General features: G+C 36.5%; 2 long non-coding RNA genes across 3 annotated transcripts; one reads left to right on the top strand and one right to left on the bottom strand.

The window, feature by feature from the left end:
- Positions 1-6934: 6934 nt before the first annotated feature.
- On the top strand, positions 6935-17883 carry LOC110440095 (uncharacterized). 2 transcript variants are annotated; one of them, XR_015502476.1, is made up of 5 exons: positions 6935-7007; positions 7582-7768; positions 10142-10300; positions 10825-11115; positions 13335-13708. It is a non-coding gene; the product is annotated as an uncharacterized LOC110440095 (long non-coding RNA). The 2 variants fall into 2 exon arrangements; XR_015502475.1 differs by lacking the exons at positions 10825-11115; positions 13335-13708 and adding an exon at positions 15760-17883.
- On the bottom strand, positions 11850-15428 carry LOC147841716 (uncharacterized). The gene is made up of 5 exons (XR_015502466.1): positions 15356-15428; positions 14594-14780; positions 14186-14344; positions 13566-13661; positions 11850-12830 (listed from the first exon to the last, which is right to left on the bottom strand). It is a non-coding gene; the product is annotated as an uncharacterized LOC147841716 (long non-coding RNA).
- Positions 17884-18718: the final 835 nt, after the last annotated feature.

Below are 18718 nucleotides of genomic sequence, written 5' to 3'. Positions count from 1 at the left end.
CTTCCTTTGCCAGTTTATCAGCCATTTCATTTCCATATATTTCGTTATGCGCAGGTTTCCAGCAAAACCCTACTGTCCCTCCTTTCTTTTGTATATGATATAAAATTGTGAATATTTCATAAATTAAATCTTCTCTGGTTGATCTATGAGTAATAAAAGATGATAAGGCTGATGCTAAATGAACACATATCTACCTTCTCAGGGCATATCCACCCATGTTAGTCCTATTATTATTGCAGTTGTTTCTATAGTATAAATTGATAACTTATCTGTTAATCTTTTTGAAATTCCTATTTTTAATTTTGGAATGTTTACACTTATGCCTGAAACTCATGTGACTGGGTCTTTTGATCCATCAGTATATGTTTGTGAACTTTCATAAAATTTCTCTTGTACATAATTTTTAATTTTTGGAATTATCCCACCCATCTCTTCCCAGTCCCTTAACTTTTCAATGGGCTATATGCACGCATTACTTCCCGTGGTCCAGCTTCCGGTCCGGGTGATTTTAAGCGGAGGTAAACAGTATTATGGCAGAGTCGTCAATATTTACTCGCTGTTTGCGAGTAAATTATGGTCAACGATGTGCAAATGATTGTCCGGTTGTGCACTACAACACTGCAGAGCAAAGCTTGAGAAAGGTTTCAAGTTTTATGCATCTTCCTACCTGTGCAATTATGAAGGTAAGTTCAGCTGGCCTGAAGGCTAGCGTTAATACTCTTACGATCCGTCCATCTGCAACTTTATCACGTAAGCAAAAATGATCATATGTGTACGTAATTCTGTCTCAAAGTGTCAGGTAAAAACAGGGCAGGAATAAGATCTCAGTGAGAGCTCATTACTACAGATAGATCTATGAAGAAATCGGAGTCTCCTCACCAGCTGAGAGTAGGACAGCATACATGTGAAGTTCTGTCCCATTCATATTTTTACTGTTCTAAAGTGGCCACCACTGTTCAGTTCGGATAATTACAGAAACACAGATGCTGTCTTAGCTTGTAAGCATGATTATTGAGCAAGATATATTAGGAATAAAATAATACTATGCCGTTCCATTCACAACAGACAAATAGCACTGTGTCAATGCTGAGATTTATTGCTGAAACAGTGGAGATGACAGATGCAGTGTAACAGTGTAGATAGCATGCTTTCTATTTAGTCTATAACATTGTAATTAAATGGGAGGGTGACCCAAAACAATAAGGTGTCATTAGTTAATTTCACATCAACAATTTGTCTATTGCAATATTTTTTAGTTTTTTACGTTAATGAACAAATGCTTATTCATTGTGCTTGTTAACTCACAATGTAATAGCTAATGTTAACAAGCATGACTTTGGATTTTTATTCATTAGTAAATTAGTTTAACAATGCTAACTATTAAATATTTAATAGTTCTTTTAATAGTGAGCAAATACATTAACTAATGAAACCTTATTTTAAAGTATGACTAAAGGGAGTTTCATGAAACAGAGGGGTGATTTATTTATTTATTTAATACATATCAGCCCAAATACCTCTCTATGCACAAGTAACAAAAGAAGCACCTGATTCAATGTCATTTTTTCTGTTCATCTGAATAAAATATTTTTTCAAAATGTTAAATTTTTTGACAATTTTTATTTCAAATTATATACAGTGAATTATATTTTATATGTACAGTGAATAAAATAAAGGTCTTTATTCTGAAAAAAAAAATTGCACTTAGAAAGTAGCTTAAGAAATGTTTATGTATATTAATGTTCAGTTTTTTTTTACTTCAAAGGCAATGAAAACAAACTATTATTTGCCATAAAAGCTCCTTTCTTTAAATGTCTGCATCCGGTTGGCACTCAAGCCTCGATCAATTTGCTAGACTGAAATTGTCAGCTACACTCTTGTCTTTTTCTGTTTCTGTAAAATTCTCACGTTTAATATCAACAACCCACCTCTTCTGCACGACTTTGTCTTTTGGAAACATGTGGAAACTAAGGTTAGAGTTCAATTTCTGACGCTGTGCATTGCTGAACACAGCAGTGGTAGCTATAAGTACTGTTCTCACGTCATTGAAATGACACTTTTAAACGTTTAGATGTCATATTTATGTAGCTGACATAAACATATATAAGTGGACTATAATGGCAAAAACAATAAGGCAACTGTCCAAAACATTACTTGTTTTTATCAGTAGCGCTCCTGTTGTAGCACGGTATTGTACGATCGGCGGAAGTAGGCTCGGGGTCTTAAATTTTACCGGAAATGCGTCACGCGCCGCCGTGCATAGAGCCCATTATTTCCAGATCAACTTTAACCTTAGGAAATATCTGTAATGACGGAGAGGGAGTGATAGAAACAACTGGAGGTAAGATCCAATATGCAGGCTTATTCAACGTCAGGCAAGCAATGGTCAAATCAGACATATCCAGAATCTTAGTCAATATACAGGCAATAGGTCATAAGACAGGCGGCTAAATAGGAGAACATGGATATACAAGGCTAGGGTAGAGCACGGATAAACAAGACAGGGAGAAACGCGTTGTAATGTCACTTAGCAGTAAACAAGTCTCAGCAAACTGCATGAGTGAATGAGTGGCTTATGAAGGGTGTCTAATCAGTCTCTGAAAGTCCTCAGATGATGCGAGTGTAATCAGTCTAGATGAGTGAGCAGGCGTGAGTGTCTGGGAAAAGTACATGTATACATATGTAGTCCAGAGGAAGGCGGAAGTGTAGTGCAAGTTATAGTGGAAACCAGCGATCTCCGGAGAGCGATCGCTGGTTATCGTAACATAGCCCCCCCTCTAAAGAGCTGAGGCAGTCCTGGAGCGTGGAGCTGCGGAGGGCCTGGAGTTTGGAGCTGCGGAAGACCCAGAGAGTGGAGTTGCAGTGGACCCAGAGCGTGGAACTGCGGAGGGCCTGGAGAGTGGAGCTGCGGAGGGCTTGGAGCGTGGAGCTGCAGTGGCCCTGGATCGTGAGAAAACGGAGGACCTGGAGTACTGCGAGGAGCCGGCAGGGCTGGAGGCTTGTAGGGAGCCAGCAGGGCGAGCCGTCTGAGTGGCGCCGGCAGGGAGAGGAGCCGGGCTGGAATCGGTAAGGCGAGGAGTCTGGATGACGCCGGCCAGGCGAGGAGCCGGGCTGGGACCGGCAGGGCATGGAGCTGTGACCGTTTGGGAGGCTGAGGCGGCCACTCGGGAAGCTCAGGCAGCGGCCACTCAGGAAGCTCAGGTGGCGGCGGCTACTCGGGAAGCTCAGACGGCGGCGGCCACTCGGGAAGCTCAGGCGGCGACCATTCGGGCAGTGGCGTCGACTCGGGCTGTGGCGCTGACTGCGGTGTTGACTCTGGTTGCGTCGCTAGCTGCGGGGTCGACTCTGGCTGCGGCGTCGACTCTGGCTGAGGCGTCGACTCTGGCTGCGGCGCTGGATGCGGCGTCGACTCTGGCAGCGGCGCTGGCTGCGCCGTCGACTATGGCTGCGGCGCTGGCTGCGGCGTCGACTTTGGCTGCGGCGCTGACTGGGACGTCGACTCTGGCTGCAGCGCTGGCTGCGGCATCTACTCTGGCTGCGGCGCTGGCTGCGCCGTAGACTCTGGCTGCGCCGTCGACTCTGGCTGCGGCGCTGACTCTGGCTGCAGCGTCAACTCTCGCTGCGGCGCTGGCTGCGGCGTTGACTCTCGCTGCGGCGTTGACTCTCGCTGCGGCGCTGGCAGCTCTGGCAGCTCTGGAGGTTTGGGCAGTACTGGAGGTTCTGGCTGCACTGGAGGGTCTGGCAGCTCTGGAGGATCTGCCAGTACTGGAGGGTCTGGCAGCTCTGGAGGATCTGGCAGCACTGGAGGGTCTGGCAGCTCTGGAGGATCTGGCAGCACTGGAGGATCTGGCAGCTCTGGAGATGGCCTTTCAGGAGCAGGAACAGACTTGGGACTGGGAGCCATCTTGTGAGCTGGCTGCCTGGGGGCGGCCATCTTGTGAGGTGGTTGTGTGGGATGAGTTGCAAGCCCCTTTGCCAGTGGGTCTTGCTCCTCAGTGCCCCCCAAAAACACATTCAGGAATTTCCTCCACTTCTCCTATGGTGAAGGAGAATCCGCTCATTTGAAGAGCCAGATTAATATTGTAAAATATACCTTTCTAAAGTCCATTGGGGTCCGTAAAGGGGTATATTGGAGTAAAGGGGCTCAGAAAGCCCTCCATGAAAAAATATCATTAGGCATACCTCGTTTAATGTAGTAAGGTGGGCCAGATTCACAAAGTCCTCAACATACTCCTCGATCGACCTGGCTCCCTGACGCAGGCGCATGATCTGTATACCCGCTGGATCCATGTTGTGGCCGAGTCTTCTGTAACGACGGGGAGGGAGTGACAGAAACAACTGGAGGTAAGATCCAATATGCAGGTTTATTCAGCGTCAGGCAAGCAATGGTCAAATCAGGTGTAAAGAGGTATGTGCAGGCAAATCCAGAATCGTAGTCAATATACAGGCAAAAGGTCATAAGGCAGGCGGCTAAACAGGAGAACACGGATATACAAGGCTAGGGTAGAGCACGGATAAACAAGACAGGGAGAAACGCGTTGTAATGTCACTTAGCAGTAAACAAGACTCGGCAAACTGGAGAGTGAATGAGTGGCTTATGAAAGGTGTCTAATCAGTCTCTGAATTCCTCAGGTGATGCGAGTGTAATTAGTCTAGATGAGTGAGCAGGTGTGAGTGTCTGGGAGAAGTGCATGTATGCATATGTAGTCCAGAGGAACCGGAAGTGTAGTCCAACTTATAGTGGAAACCAGCCATCGCTGGTTATCGTAACAATATCTATGTTGGAATCTCTCCCCTTTTAGAAGACATACTCTATATCTGCTACTTGATACTTTTCTGCCAATTGATTTGCGTTCCATCCATACCCTCTTCCTTTTTTATTTACATACTCCCAACAACTTTCTAATATTTCCTTAGCAATATGAGCTCCCTCATAACTTTTAATTTACTTCCAATATACCATGGATAGCTTTATTCTACGTAAATTTAATGGCATTTCATTTGCTTCCACCAATAATGCATTAATTGAAGTTGTTCTTACTGCACCTAAACAAATCCTAAGAGCTCTATGCTGTAATTTATCTAATCTACTTAATAAAGTTGCTGAAGCTGCTCCATAAATCATACATCCATAATCCAATACAGATCTAATTATGGCTTGATATATTGTCATTAATGCTATTCTTTCTGCTCCCCATTCTTTGCCAGCTATTGCTCTCATCACATTTAAATCCTTTCTACATTTATTTTCAATCTCATCTATATGTTTTTTCCAGTTATACCTTCTATCAAACCACATACCTAAATATTTAAAAGATTCCACTCATTCTAGTACATTATTATATATTGTTCGTTCTTGATTTTCCAGCATTTTCCTCTTATTAGTAAATATCATCCAACATGACTTACTTGTTGACATTATAAAACTACAGTCCATTGTTCCACCTTTTTGATAGCTGTCTGTATACATGAAACAACATTTGTGATATTACGTCCTCTCTTCCATATGGCACCATCATATAAAGCACATCCTATCCCAAATCCCACATTGTCAAATATATCATTAATCATGATATTAAATAATACAGGGGTGATTACACTTCCCTGTGGGATACTGTTTTCTGCATTATATTTAGATGATTGTTTTGATCCTACCTGTACTACAAATGTTCTTTCAAATAAAAATTGTAATAACCAATTATACACTGTAAAAACGCCAACTTTCAAAAAGTCCTCTGAACAAAGATTAATAAGTTAACTGAATTTAAATATCTTCATTTGAAATGCTGACAAATAATAGTTAGTTTGTTCAACAAATATGGTGCTTCAATGTGAAAAACTTAAAATATTTCGTTGAACTAATACAAAATTCTTAGTTTTGCGTTGATGCGTGCCCTTCTTGTTGGCGCATGCGCCTTATAAGCTTCTGGCGCATGCTCAATTTACTTCCATAGCTCGCTGCAGGGGGTACCTGTCACGTGCGCGCGACAAAACGAACCATCTTTCTTTCTGCGGAGCTACGTGTCAATCGTTTTCATAATCGATTGTATATAATTGTATACATGTTTTTTGTGCGATGTGCTACCCATCTGACTGCCCGATCTATTTTACCAGTGTATTAATGATGTGAGAGACCGTGATAGAGCGGTTAAGAGCAGGCCAACGACGTTTCTGCTAAATCATAGTAGTGATGGTGAAATGAAGCTTTCTGAACCAGTGAAGCGCTCGACTCAATTGTATCGGAAAAAGGTTCGTTACTCGAAGCTTTCTAAATCAGAGCTCAATGAGGACCTCTTCTGGTGAAAGTGTGGGAAAGCACTGTGTTGTCATAATGTCAAATGTTCACAACTGACCAACTCATTCATGTAGTAATACAAAAACAGCAATATAAACAAATTACTCAATTACTGTAGTTTTTACACAAGATATATTACATTACACAACTGATGATTGTAGTAAAATCCAAGGTATTCAAAAGTTTATCATAATACAATTAGTCCCGCTCCAAGCAGGGATCGAACCAGGGATTCTTGATTGGGAGGCGAGTGCTCTAGGAGGATGCTATATGAACAATGCTTCAAGGTTGCATTCACCAGATGCTCTCTGTCAAACACAATACTACGATATGAGGTGGTTTTCTTTAAAGATAGTCATAAAAAAAATACGCTAATACACTTTAGTATTGTTCAAAACCTTTTTACTAAAAATACTATTGTAGTTTAGTTTAATTACTTGTGTTTGGGACTGGTGCAGTGCTTTGAAACAAATGTATGTAATAGACGCCAATTCTCTAGCTATACACTTTACTATGAGGGTGTTTAAACCTTTGAATCAAAATTCGAAGCAGTCACGTGGGTAAAGGCGAAAATGAAGCTTCGGACGTCACTGATCACGTGATGATGGCAAAACGAATCAAGCTCCGGTACACTGCTTCACTGCGAGATGTATCGTTTTTTTGATACATGCTACGAAGCCTCGGCGCACAACGTCACATCACTAAATCATAGGTATGTATGTCTTTTTTGTTGTCATCTAACGTTATATTATTTGATATGTTGGCTTTGATGTGCGCATGTATCCTAATACGGAACTATTTGTTATAATTTAGCCGTGAGTTACTTGTTTCGTGCACTTGGTTTTGGCTATTTACATCAATAAAAGTTTTGAGTGAATGTATTTGAAACAAATAGCGATTTCAATCGAGTCATTTGCTTTAATAACTCACGATTAATACAATGAGTATCATATAACATACCAGATCAGGTATCCAAGTCAAATTTCTAAAACGAATATAACATTATGTCCTGTTTATCTAGATTGCTGTCAGCATTGCGCACATCATAACCTTTTTTCCCTTCGAACCAGAGCCAGTGGAACAAACGGTGACGTGTTTAACTGTGTAATTTGTGTGAAAATCGTGTGATTTTCATGTAATTCATTGCTTGATTTGCTTGTATATTAGTTAGCTCGACTAAATGTCTATCATATTCAGACCAACTTGCTTTAACAGTCAGCTAGCTTTTATTTACATAAAAAATATAAAGGGCTAAATATATATTTTTCTTTCTTTTTGCTTAAAAGAACTGAAATATTGACAATGACATAATTCAATGCAAGATTTCCTTGAGGAGGTGAGACTTGCTATCATCAGTGAAATTTGACGGTCATTCACCAGCAGATGCAAGAAACCTTTTCTCTTTGCCCAAAAGAAGTTGTTGAGATTTAGCCAGGAAGAAATTAGAGAGATAACCTGGACTTTAAGGAAGAGGTAAGTCACTATATTGCAATTGCTTAAGTTTCATTCAAGGTAGTAATGATAATGCTAAAAATAACAAACAACATTATTATTATAGGTAATTCAAAATACATCTGTATTCAGCATTTGAACATTTAAATATTTACATTTACAAATATATATATATATATATATATATATATATATATATATATATATATATATATATATATATATATATATATATATTAGGGATGTGCGGAGCAGCCGGTATTTGTATTTGTATTTGTATTTGTTGAGGGGGGAAAAGTATTTGTATTTGTATTTGTATTCGAGTAAAATTCAAAATGGCGCAAAAATATATATTTTTTCTATTACACTTCTAATTTACATTATAGTGAAAGTATTGTTTAATTATACCCATTATATAAATTATAGATATGCAATATTGGTTGTTGTTTTTGAACATGTGACAAGAAATGTCATTGAAAAGAAAATAACATAGAAGCCATTATCTCATCCATGGTTAAACCAACAACTAATAAAATACCATTGTGAATATTATGAACCCCACCACCACCGTTCTTGTTGAAGGACACTGAATAGACAGAATAAAAACAAATAATAATTCAAAAAACTGTTCTTCTTCTGAAAGAACGTCTTTCCAATGCACAGAATTCCTAAAACTAAAATTAACTAAATAAATCTAAATAAAACCCTGCCTGGGAGATCTGGCAGAACAAAAGTATTCTATATAATACTAAAAGATACAGCCCTGCTATTGTCATTTGCCTGCCACTTAACAGACACAAAGTTTTTTTTGTTTTTTTTGTTTTTTATGTTTGAAACTGACTTGCTGGGGCAGAATGTGGCTGTGTTGATGGTTTGGTGCTTGTGGAGGATTTAGCAGAACATAGCTGTGCTGATTGAGGGGATTGATGCTTGTGGGGGGTTCACAGACAGTATCAGGAGAGGATGCTTTTAGTGCATGTGATAATACATTACATAGAAGGTTGCGCAGTGGCACAGTGAGTACCACTGTCGCCTCACAGCAAGAAGGTTGCTGGTTCGAGCCATGACTGGGTTCTCCCCATGTTGGCGTGGGTTTCCTCCGGGTGCTCCGGTTTCCCCCACAGTCCAAACACATGCAATACAGGTGAATTGGGTAAACTAAATTGTCCCTATTGTGTGTGTGTGAAAGAGAGTGTATGGATGTTTCTCAGTGCTGGGTAGCAGCTGGAAGGGCAGCCACTGCGTAAATCATATGCTGGATAAATTGGTGGTTCATTCCACTGTGGCAACCCCAGATTGATAAAGGAACTTAGCCGAAAAGAAATTAATGATTATGCATAGAAGATGTTAACAGATGTTTAATATCTTTGCCGATTTCACTTTTGCACACATTATAACGTTACAGTATCAGTTTGTTTTATCTGCAGCACCACTGACTGTAAAATTCTTCCACAAAGAACATGTTTTTTTTTTTTGACTGGTGGAGGACCAAGAAATGGCTCAGCAGCAGTCTCTCTTTTTCTATTCGGGTGCCCAAATGTATTTGAGGAGTTTCAAGTTAATAAAAAGTGACGGGAAGCTATGCTAAGGTTAACTAGCCTATAGCATATATCTTGCTGTCTGCAAAAGACAGTAATGTAGACGTACCATATAACTCCCATAAGTGCATACTATTCGACACAACTGCACAAGCATCATTTTAACCTTTATAAACGAACGTTAATGTTACTCTGTCAACAGTCTATTGTCTAAATTACCGCGCTAACAGAGCTAACGTTACGTAAACAGAGAGCACCCGGTTGCAAACTTCCCGATCCCGATCAAACTCCGCTACAAGTTTATAAACTGCATCTGGAACCCAATTAAGGTACACAAATCTATTTAACAAAAATAGTGATGCAGATAAGAATTTTTTTCGCTCAGCCGAGCCTTCTCTGTCTGTATCTGTGGAGAATATTGTGCCAGACACCTCCGCCCCGCCCTCCGACTGAGCGTCTCTCTCGCGCGCTCTCTCTCTCTCTCTCTCTCTCTCTCTCTCTCTCTCTCTCTCTCTCTCTCTCTCTCTCTCTCTCTCTCTCTCTCTCTCTCTCTCTCTCTCTCTCTCTCTCTCTCTCTCTCTCTCTCTCACTCACTCACGCGGGCATGCACTGTGGTCTCATGAGGAAACGCTGCTTTTTGATATAGTGTTTTTCTTGCTCCCGAATACAAATAATTTTTCAAGTATTTGTTCGAAATAAGTATTCGTAAAAACACGCTATTCGTGCCTTTCCGAATACCGTATTCGGGTTCGGCTCCACCCTTAATATATATATATATATATATATATATATATATATATATATATATATATTATGTGTAAATATTAATATGTATGTTTTTTTTTGTATATTGTAGATCTGCAAAGAGTTTTCTCAGATCTGTAATGTAGATCTCCTGAGACAGTTAATCGAGTGACTTGATAAATATACAGCACCTCTCCTGAAACTCTACAGAAAAAGAAGGGATTCAATGGGTCCAGAGATGGATACAACTTTAAACAAGATGGATGAGCAGGTACTCATTAAGATTTTTTTTTTCTTATACACCCGTCTGATGTTTTTAACATGTGCAACATATTTTGTCCTGTCAAACACAAAAGCATGAATTTCATGCTCAGGTAATACAGTCCAATAAAACGTGATTGCAACAATTTAATTGTCCAGCCCTTTTGCATTAATTTTAATTGTGTCAAGTTGTGTTTTGATTGTGAGATGGAAGTAAGATAAATAACAGATGTTTTACTTGTTTTGAGTGACCATTTCAAATGAATACATTCAAAGAGGAAAATAGAAAATAATAGCTGTAGTTTTTAACTCAAAGTAATTGTCACATGAAACTAAACATTTTTCTAAATTTGCCAACACAACCATTATCAAATTCCATTGTATGGAAACCACAAAATTCTTTTTTAAAAATAAAGCCATGTGTTTTTTCAACAGCATGAATAAAATACTATGCTCATTTAAATGTACTAAGTACATTTTTACTTACAAAACAATAAGATTGTAAAACACCCTTTGTAAATGACTTTCCTTTAGGTCACTGATATTGTCACCGATCGAGAAAGAGCAGCTCTTGAGGGATTGCCAATTTTTCTTCGTAAAAATTCTGCTTGCTTTCTCAAGATATGTCTGGTAAGTTACCCATTTTCATACCCTATTCTACATTTATTAGTCTGCTTGGTAACACTTATAATAGCTGCATGCTATAAATAATTTATTTAGTATTAGCGAATAGTTAATTTATTTTCTGTTAAGCATAACTCTACATGAAGTGCTCAATGATTGTATTTTTTTAACTTTAATGATTCATTTATATTACTAATTTAAGTATTGCATTATTTACAAACCAGTTATTTAAGAATACTTGGTGTTTTTAAGATCATTCAGAATGCTTAAGTACACGATTAATAAACTATTCAAATTAACATTTAAATATCCTAATATTAAGGTATGTAATAATAGTTACTTTGTATGTTAGTATATGCTTTATGAGCTTAACTTCATCCAGTTGTGACCTAATCTAAAGTGAGGACTATTTATGCTTTATAAATCCCTTATGAATGACAATTAAACATATTTTTGTTTGCTGAACAAAAATGATCATGTTTACTCAACAAGATCTTTTGTTTGCTGAACAAAAATTTTCACGTTTGTTCAACAAGATCTTTTGTTTACTGAACAAAAATGATCATGTTTACTCAACAGGATCTTTTGTTTGCTGAACAAAAATTTTCACGTTTATTCAACAAGATCTTTTGTTTACTGAACAAAAATGATCATGTTTACTCAACAAGATCTTTTGTTTGCTGAACAAAAATTTTCACATTTATTCAACAAGATCTTTTGTTTACTGAACAAAAATGATCATGTTTACCCAACAAGATCTTTTGTTTGCTGAACAAAAATTTTCGCGTTTATTCAACAAGATCTTTTGTTTACTGAACAAAAATGATCATGTTTACCCAACAAGATTTTTTTAGTTTACTGAACAAAATAAAACAAACTGATTCATTATGCATTTACTATTAATTTTTAGGATTCAAATTAAATACACAAGAATAGTCAATTCACTTTTTTATTTTTAACTGTGTTCAAATCACAATCCAAAACATTTGCATACAAAATCAGCATTTGACATTAGCCGTGTTCAGCATTGGGCTAGTTTGTACACAACTAGTACTGAATGTTTCAAGATTTGAAAAGATTGTACACTGCCTCAACATAAAATAACTGGCAACCTTACTAAAACCAAGCTATTAGTGTGTCCAAACACTCAAACCAGGTGTATATACAATCATCTAATCAGAGTAAACCCTAAAAGCCACTCCATTCAAACAGTCTTTAAAGTGTACTGCACTTTTGTCAACAAAGTACATCAAGTCCAAAAACAGACCTCAAAACATTCAAACAGTGGCACAGTAGGAAGTGCTTTCGCCTCCCACCAAGGTCGCTGGTTCGAGTCTCAGCTGGGTCAGTTGCCGTTACTGTGTGGAGTTTGAATGTTCTCCCTGCGTTCACGTGGGTTTCCTTTGGGTTCTCCGGTTTCCTCCACAGTCCAAAGACGTGTGGCACAGGTGAACTGGGTAGGCTAAAATTGTCCATAGTGTATGTGTGAATGAGTGTGTATGGATGTTTTCCAGAGATGGGTTGCAGCCGGAAGGGCATCCGCTGCGTAAAACAAGTTCATTGCGCTGTGGCGACCCCAGATTAATAAAGGGACTAAGCCGAAAAGAAAATGAATGAATGAATGAACTGAACTCTCGCAGATCATGTGCCACCAACCTCCATAAAACATGCTGAATCACTTGAAAATTATATTTGAGTTCTTTTGGGTGTTCCATATTCAGACTATACAAGAGGCTGAACAAGTAAGCGAAGGCTGCAGGCAGATGTGTGATATCCTGAAGTACTATGGCCTCCTCCAAGATTTTAGCGAGGTTCATCACATATTGCAGGGATGCAGAAGTGCCATTATCATCTTCCACCACAGTGAAGATTCCAATCCTTTAATCTCTGGTGCTGTGGTCTTCAGGGTCCGTGTCCTTATAGGAGATTAAGTAATGGGAAAATTAATTGATGTGTAATATTAATTACTACTTATTAATGTTATTACTATTATGCAAAGAAAATAAAAACATGTAATACTTTCGTACATACAAACAGTAACACTTTGAATAGTCTATAATATATAATAATTGAACAATATATTGACAACTTTTTAATATTTAGCAATTTTTTAAACTTTTATTTTACATAAAATTGCAAAGATTTACTTTTATTTGATACAGTTTCAATTGTGAAAGTTGTTTATTGTCCTGTTTAGAATATAACTGAGCCTTTAATTGTCATTCATAAGGGATTTATAAAGCATAAATAGTCCTCACTTTAGATTAGGTCACAACTGGATGAAGTTAAGCTCATAAAGCATATACTAACATACAAAGTAACTATTATTACATACCTTAATATTAGGATATTTAAATGTTAATTTGAATAGTTTATTAATCGTGTACTTAAGCATTCTGAATGATCTTAAAAACACCAAGTATTCTTAAATAACTGGTTTGTAAATAATGCAATACTTAAATTAGTAATATAAATGAATCATTAAAGTTAAAAAAATACAATCATTGAGCACTTCATGTAGAGTTATGCTTAACAGAAAATAAATTAACTATTCGCTAATACTAAATAAATTATTTATAGCATGCAGCTATTATAAGTGTTACCAAGCAGACTAATAAATGTAGAATAGGGTATGAAAATGGGTAACTTACCAGACATATCTTGAGAAAGCAAGCAGAATTTTTACGAAGAAAAATTGGCAATCCCTCAAGAGCTGCTCTTTCTCGATCGGTGACAATATCAGTGACCTAAAGGAAAGTCATTTACAAAGGGTGTTTTACAATCTTATTGTTTTGTAAGTAAAAATGTACTTAGTACATTTAAATGAGCATAGTATTTTATTCATGCTGTTGAAAAAACACATGGCTTTATTTTTAAAAAAGAATTTTGTGGTTTCCATACAATGGAATTTGATAATGGTTGTGTTGGCAAATTTAGAAAAATGTTTAGTTTCATGTGACAATTACTTTGAGTTAAAAACTACAGCTATTATTTTCTATTTTCCTCTTTGAATGTATTCATTTGAAATGGTCACTCAAAACAAGTAAAACATCTGTTATTTATCTTACTTCCATCTCACAATCAAAACACAACTTGACACAATTAAAATTAATGCAAAAGGGCTGGACAATTAAATTGTTGCAATCACGTTTTATTGGACTGTATTACCTGAGCATGAAATTCATGCTTTTGTGTTTGACAGGACAAAATATGTTGCACATGTTAAAAACATCAGACGGGTGTATAAGAAAAAAAAAATCTTAATGAGTACCTGCTCATCCATCTTGTTTAAAGTTGTATCCATCTCTGGACCCATTGAATCCCTTCTTTTTCTGTAGAGTTTCAGGAGAGGTGCTGTATATTTATCAAGTCACTCGATTAACTGTCTCAGGAGATCTACATTACAGATCTGAGAAAACTCTTTGCAGATCTACAATATACAAAAAAAACATACATATTAATATTTACACATAATATATATATATATATATATATATATATATATATATATATATATATATATATATATATATATATTTGTAAATGTAAATATTTAAATGTTCAAATGCTGAATACAGATGTATTTTGAATTACCTATAATAATAATGTTGTTTGTTATTTTTAGCATTATCATTACTACCTTGAATGAAACTTAAGCAATTGCAATATAGTGACTTACCTCTTCCTTAAAGTCCAGGTTATCTCTCTAATTTCTTCCTGGCTAAATCTCAACAACTTCTTTTGGGCAAAGAGAAAAGGTTTCTTGCATCTGCTGGTGAATGACCGTCAAATTTCACTGATGATAGCAAGTCTCACCTCCTCAAGGAAATCTTGCATTGAATTATGTCATTGTCAATATTTCAGTTCTTTTGAGCAAAAAGAAAGAAAAATATATATTTAGCCCTTTATATTTTTTTATGTAAATAAAAGCTAGCTGACTGTTAAAGCAAGTTGGTCTGAATATGATAGACATTTAGTCGAGCTAACTAATATACAAGCAAATCAAGCAATGAATTACATGAAAATCACACGATTTTCACACAAATTACACAGTTAAACACGTCACCGTTTGTTCCACTGGCTCTGGTTCGAAGGGAAAAAAGGTTATGATGTGCGCAATGCTGACAGCAATTTAGATAAACAGGACATAATGTTATATTCGTTTTAGAAATTTGACTTGGATACCTGATCTGGTATGTTATATGATACTCATTGTATTAATCGTGAGTTATTAAAGCAAATGACTCGATTGAAATCGCTATTTGTTTCAAATACATTCACTCAAAACTTTTATTGATGTAAATAGCCAAAACCAAGTGCACGAAACAAGTAACTCACGGCTAAATTATAACAAATAGTTCCGTATTAGGATACATGCGCACATCAAAGCCAACATATCAAATAATATAACGTTAGATGACAACAAAAAAGACATACATACCTATGATTTAGTGATGTGACGTTGTGCGCCGAGGCTTCGTAGCATGTATCAAAAAAACGATACATCTCGCAGTGAAGCAGTGTACCGGAGCTTGATTCGTTTTGCCATCATCACGTGATCAGTGACGTCCGAAGCTTCATTTTCGCCTTTACCCACGTGACTGCTTCGAATTTTGATTCAAAGGTTTAAACACCCTCATAGTAAAGTGTATAGCTAGAGAATTGGCGTCTATTACATACATTTGTTTCAAAGCACTGCACCAGTCCCAAACACAAGTAATTAAACTAAACTACAATAGTATTTTTAGTAAAAAGGTTTTGAACAATACTAAAGTGTATTAGCGTATTTTTTTTATGACTATCTTTAAAGAAAACCACCTCATATCGTAGTATTGTGTTTGACAGAGAGCATCTGGTGAATGCAACCTTGAAGCATCGTTCATATAGCATCCTCCTAGAGCACTCGCCTCCCAATCAAGAATCCCTGGTTCGATCCCTGCTTGGAGCGGGACTAATTGTATTATGATAAACTTTTGAATACCTTGGATTTTACTACAATCATCAGTTGTGTAATGTAATATATCTTGTGTAAAAACTACAGTAATTGAGTAATTTGTTTATATTGCTGTTTTTGTATTACTACATGAATGAGTTGGTCAGTTGTGAACATTTGACATTATGACAACACAGTGCTTTCCCACACTTTCACCAGAAGAGGTCCTCATTGAGCTCTGATTTAGAAAGCTTCGAGTAACGAACCTTTTTCCGATACAATTGAGTCGAGCGCTTCACTGGTTCAGAAAGCTTCATTTCACCATCACTACTATGATTTAGCAGAAACGTCGTTGGCCTGCTCTTAACCGCTCTATCACGGTCTCTCACATCATTAATACACTGGTAAAATAGATCGGGCAGTCAGATGGGTAGCACATCGCACAAAAAACATGTATACAATTATATACAATCGATTATGAAAACGATTGACACGTAGCTCCGCAGAAAGAAAGATGGTTCGTTTTGTCGCGCGCACGTGACAGGTACCCCCTGCAGTGAGCTATGGAAGTAAATTGAGCATGCGCCAGAAGCTTATAAGGCGCATGCGCCAACAAGAAGGGCACGCATCAACGCAAAACTAAGAATTTTGTATTAGTTCAACGAAATATTTTAAGTTTTTCACATTGAAGCACCATATTTGTTGAACAAACTAACTATTATTTGTCAGCATTTCAAATGAAGATATTTAAATTCAGTTAACTTATTAATCTTTGTTCAGAGGACTTTTTGAAAGTTGGCGTTTTTACAGTGTGCTAAAATCAGTGCATGGTAAAGAATTGTTTATTATTTATTCTCCTGTGCTTAATTTGCAGCAAAAATAGATTGACTTTTCCAAAAGTAAATAAATAAAATATTATAACTACTTAATAAATAACATTTGGTCTTTAGTACTACCTTTGCCAACTAACAGTTAAAACAAGAAGTAATAAATACAATAACTGCTTAAATTACTGTTAATACAATCTGGCTTTTGGTAAATTATTTTTAATGTCACAACCAGTTTTTCAGGGCTACTTTGAGTAATTCTGACATACAGCATAGGATGGCTTTATAAAATGTAAAAAAAAACCAAAAAAACATTTGATGTAAGCAACACACAATAAACAAGTTTCCTTTAAAAATGAAAAAAGTTTTTATTATTGTTTTTTTAATTATTAATTTACAATCAACAGGACCAAGAATATACATTGTGGGAGACAGCTACATTCACCGTGGGGAAAAAAAGAGCGAGAGAGATGACTGGGAGAAACCTGGGACTAAATGCCCTCATCCAGTGGTTTGGTAGGGGAGGGATGATTTGGAGAAACGTCCTCCCGTACTTTGAACAGTGCCTCCAAGGAAGAGCTGTGCCAGACATTCTCTTGGTTCACTGTGGCGGAAACGATCTTGGAAAAACCAAGAGTATCCATCTTGCCGCAAGAATAAAGCAGGACTTGCAAGACCTCCACAGGAAGTATCCAGAGATAAAAATAATATTCTCTACAATAACTCAGAGAAACCTGTGGAGATCTGCACAACCTCAAAAAATTGAGAAAGCACGGCGCTTCATTAACAGTGTGATGGCTTCCTTCATCTCATGTATTGATGGAGCCATTGTTCATCATCGTCAGATAAAGCGTAGACATCCTGGACATTTTTTGCCTGATCTAGTTCATCTGACCCCTTTGGGAAATGATATTTTTTTAAACAATATTGCCCAGTGTTTGAAAGACCAAAAATCAGGTAGGGTTTGAAGTGAACTGCTGGATTTGAACTTTCTAACCAAAGTTGTGACATAAAAAATTTCCAGAAATTTTAAACTTTGTGACGTTTGATGAACAACATATTTTATTTATTTTTAAAAAAATTTCAAGGGAAGCCATCACACTGACATCTGTCACAGCTGTTCCTTTTCAATACTTTTCTTTGTTCTTCCAATTTCCCCATGGTGAATGTAGCTAAGATTTTGTAAATAAATGTTCATTTTTACTTGCATGCAAGTGTCTGTGCTTTTTTGTTATAATTTATTAACAAAAGAACATTACATATATATATATATACATATATATATAAATATATATATATATATATATATATATATATATATATATATATATATATATATATATATATATATATATATATATATACACACATATATATATATATATATATATATATATATATATATATATATATATATATATATATATATTTTTTTTTTTTTTTTTTTTTGTGTGTAATAAGATTAATGCATTGCACTACAGAAATAATTATTTGTCCAACATCTATCTTTCTAATGTTACTTCATATAAATTTATACAATTGAACTTTTAGCTGTCAATACATTGTGTGGCATTTTAGAACTGTGACCTTATTAATTAGTGATTCATTTATAGACAGTACTTTAAAATGAATGTACAGAACTGCATGAAGTGTGGATGAGTGCTAAACGTGCTGACTCCATGTTGTCACTATGTTGCACTGGGTGTGCATCTTGGGTAGGTTCTGTATAGGAAATACAAAAGAAAGCATTAATGAAAAACATTTTATTGCAAAGCTCATGTACCAAAACTTGAAAGTGCCACAAAGTGCACTGTTGCAATAAGTTAAACTAATTTCTAATATGTACAGGTAGTGGGGTTATAAATTAAGATAATAAACAATTTTAAATTTGATCTGTGTTGAAACAGGTACAGTTCAAAAATAACATAACATAATTTTTACATTTTTTAAATTAATTAATTAATTAAAAAGTAAAACTTGAAGAATGACAGGTTTGAATATATTATTTTTTCCTAACACTGTCTACATAGTAGATATGTGGCTT

Source organism: Danio rerio, chromosome 11 (assembly GCF_052040795.2).
Source record: "Danio rerio strain M-AB ecotype USA chromosome 11, GRCz13ab, whole genome shotgun sequence".
Taxonomy (NCBI): Eukaryota; Metazoa; Chordata; class Actinopteri; order Cypriniformes; family Danionidae; genus Danio; species Danio rerio.
The sequence above is the reverse complement of the archived record's forward strand: the minus strand, read 5'-3'. Positions and strand labels throughout refer to the sequence as shown.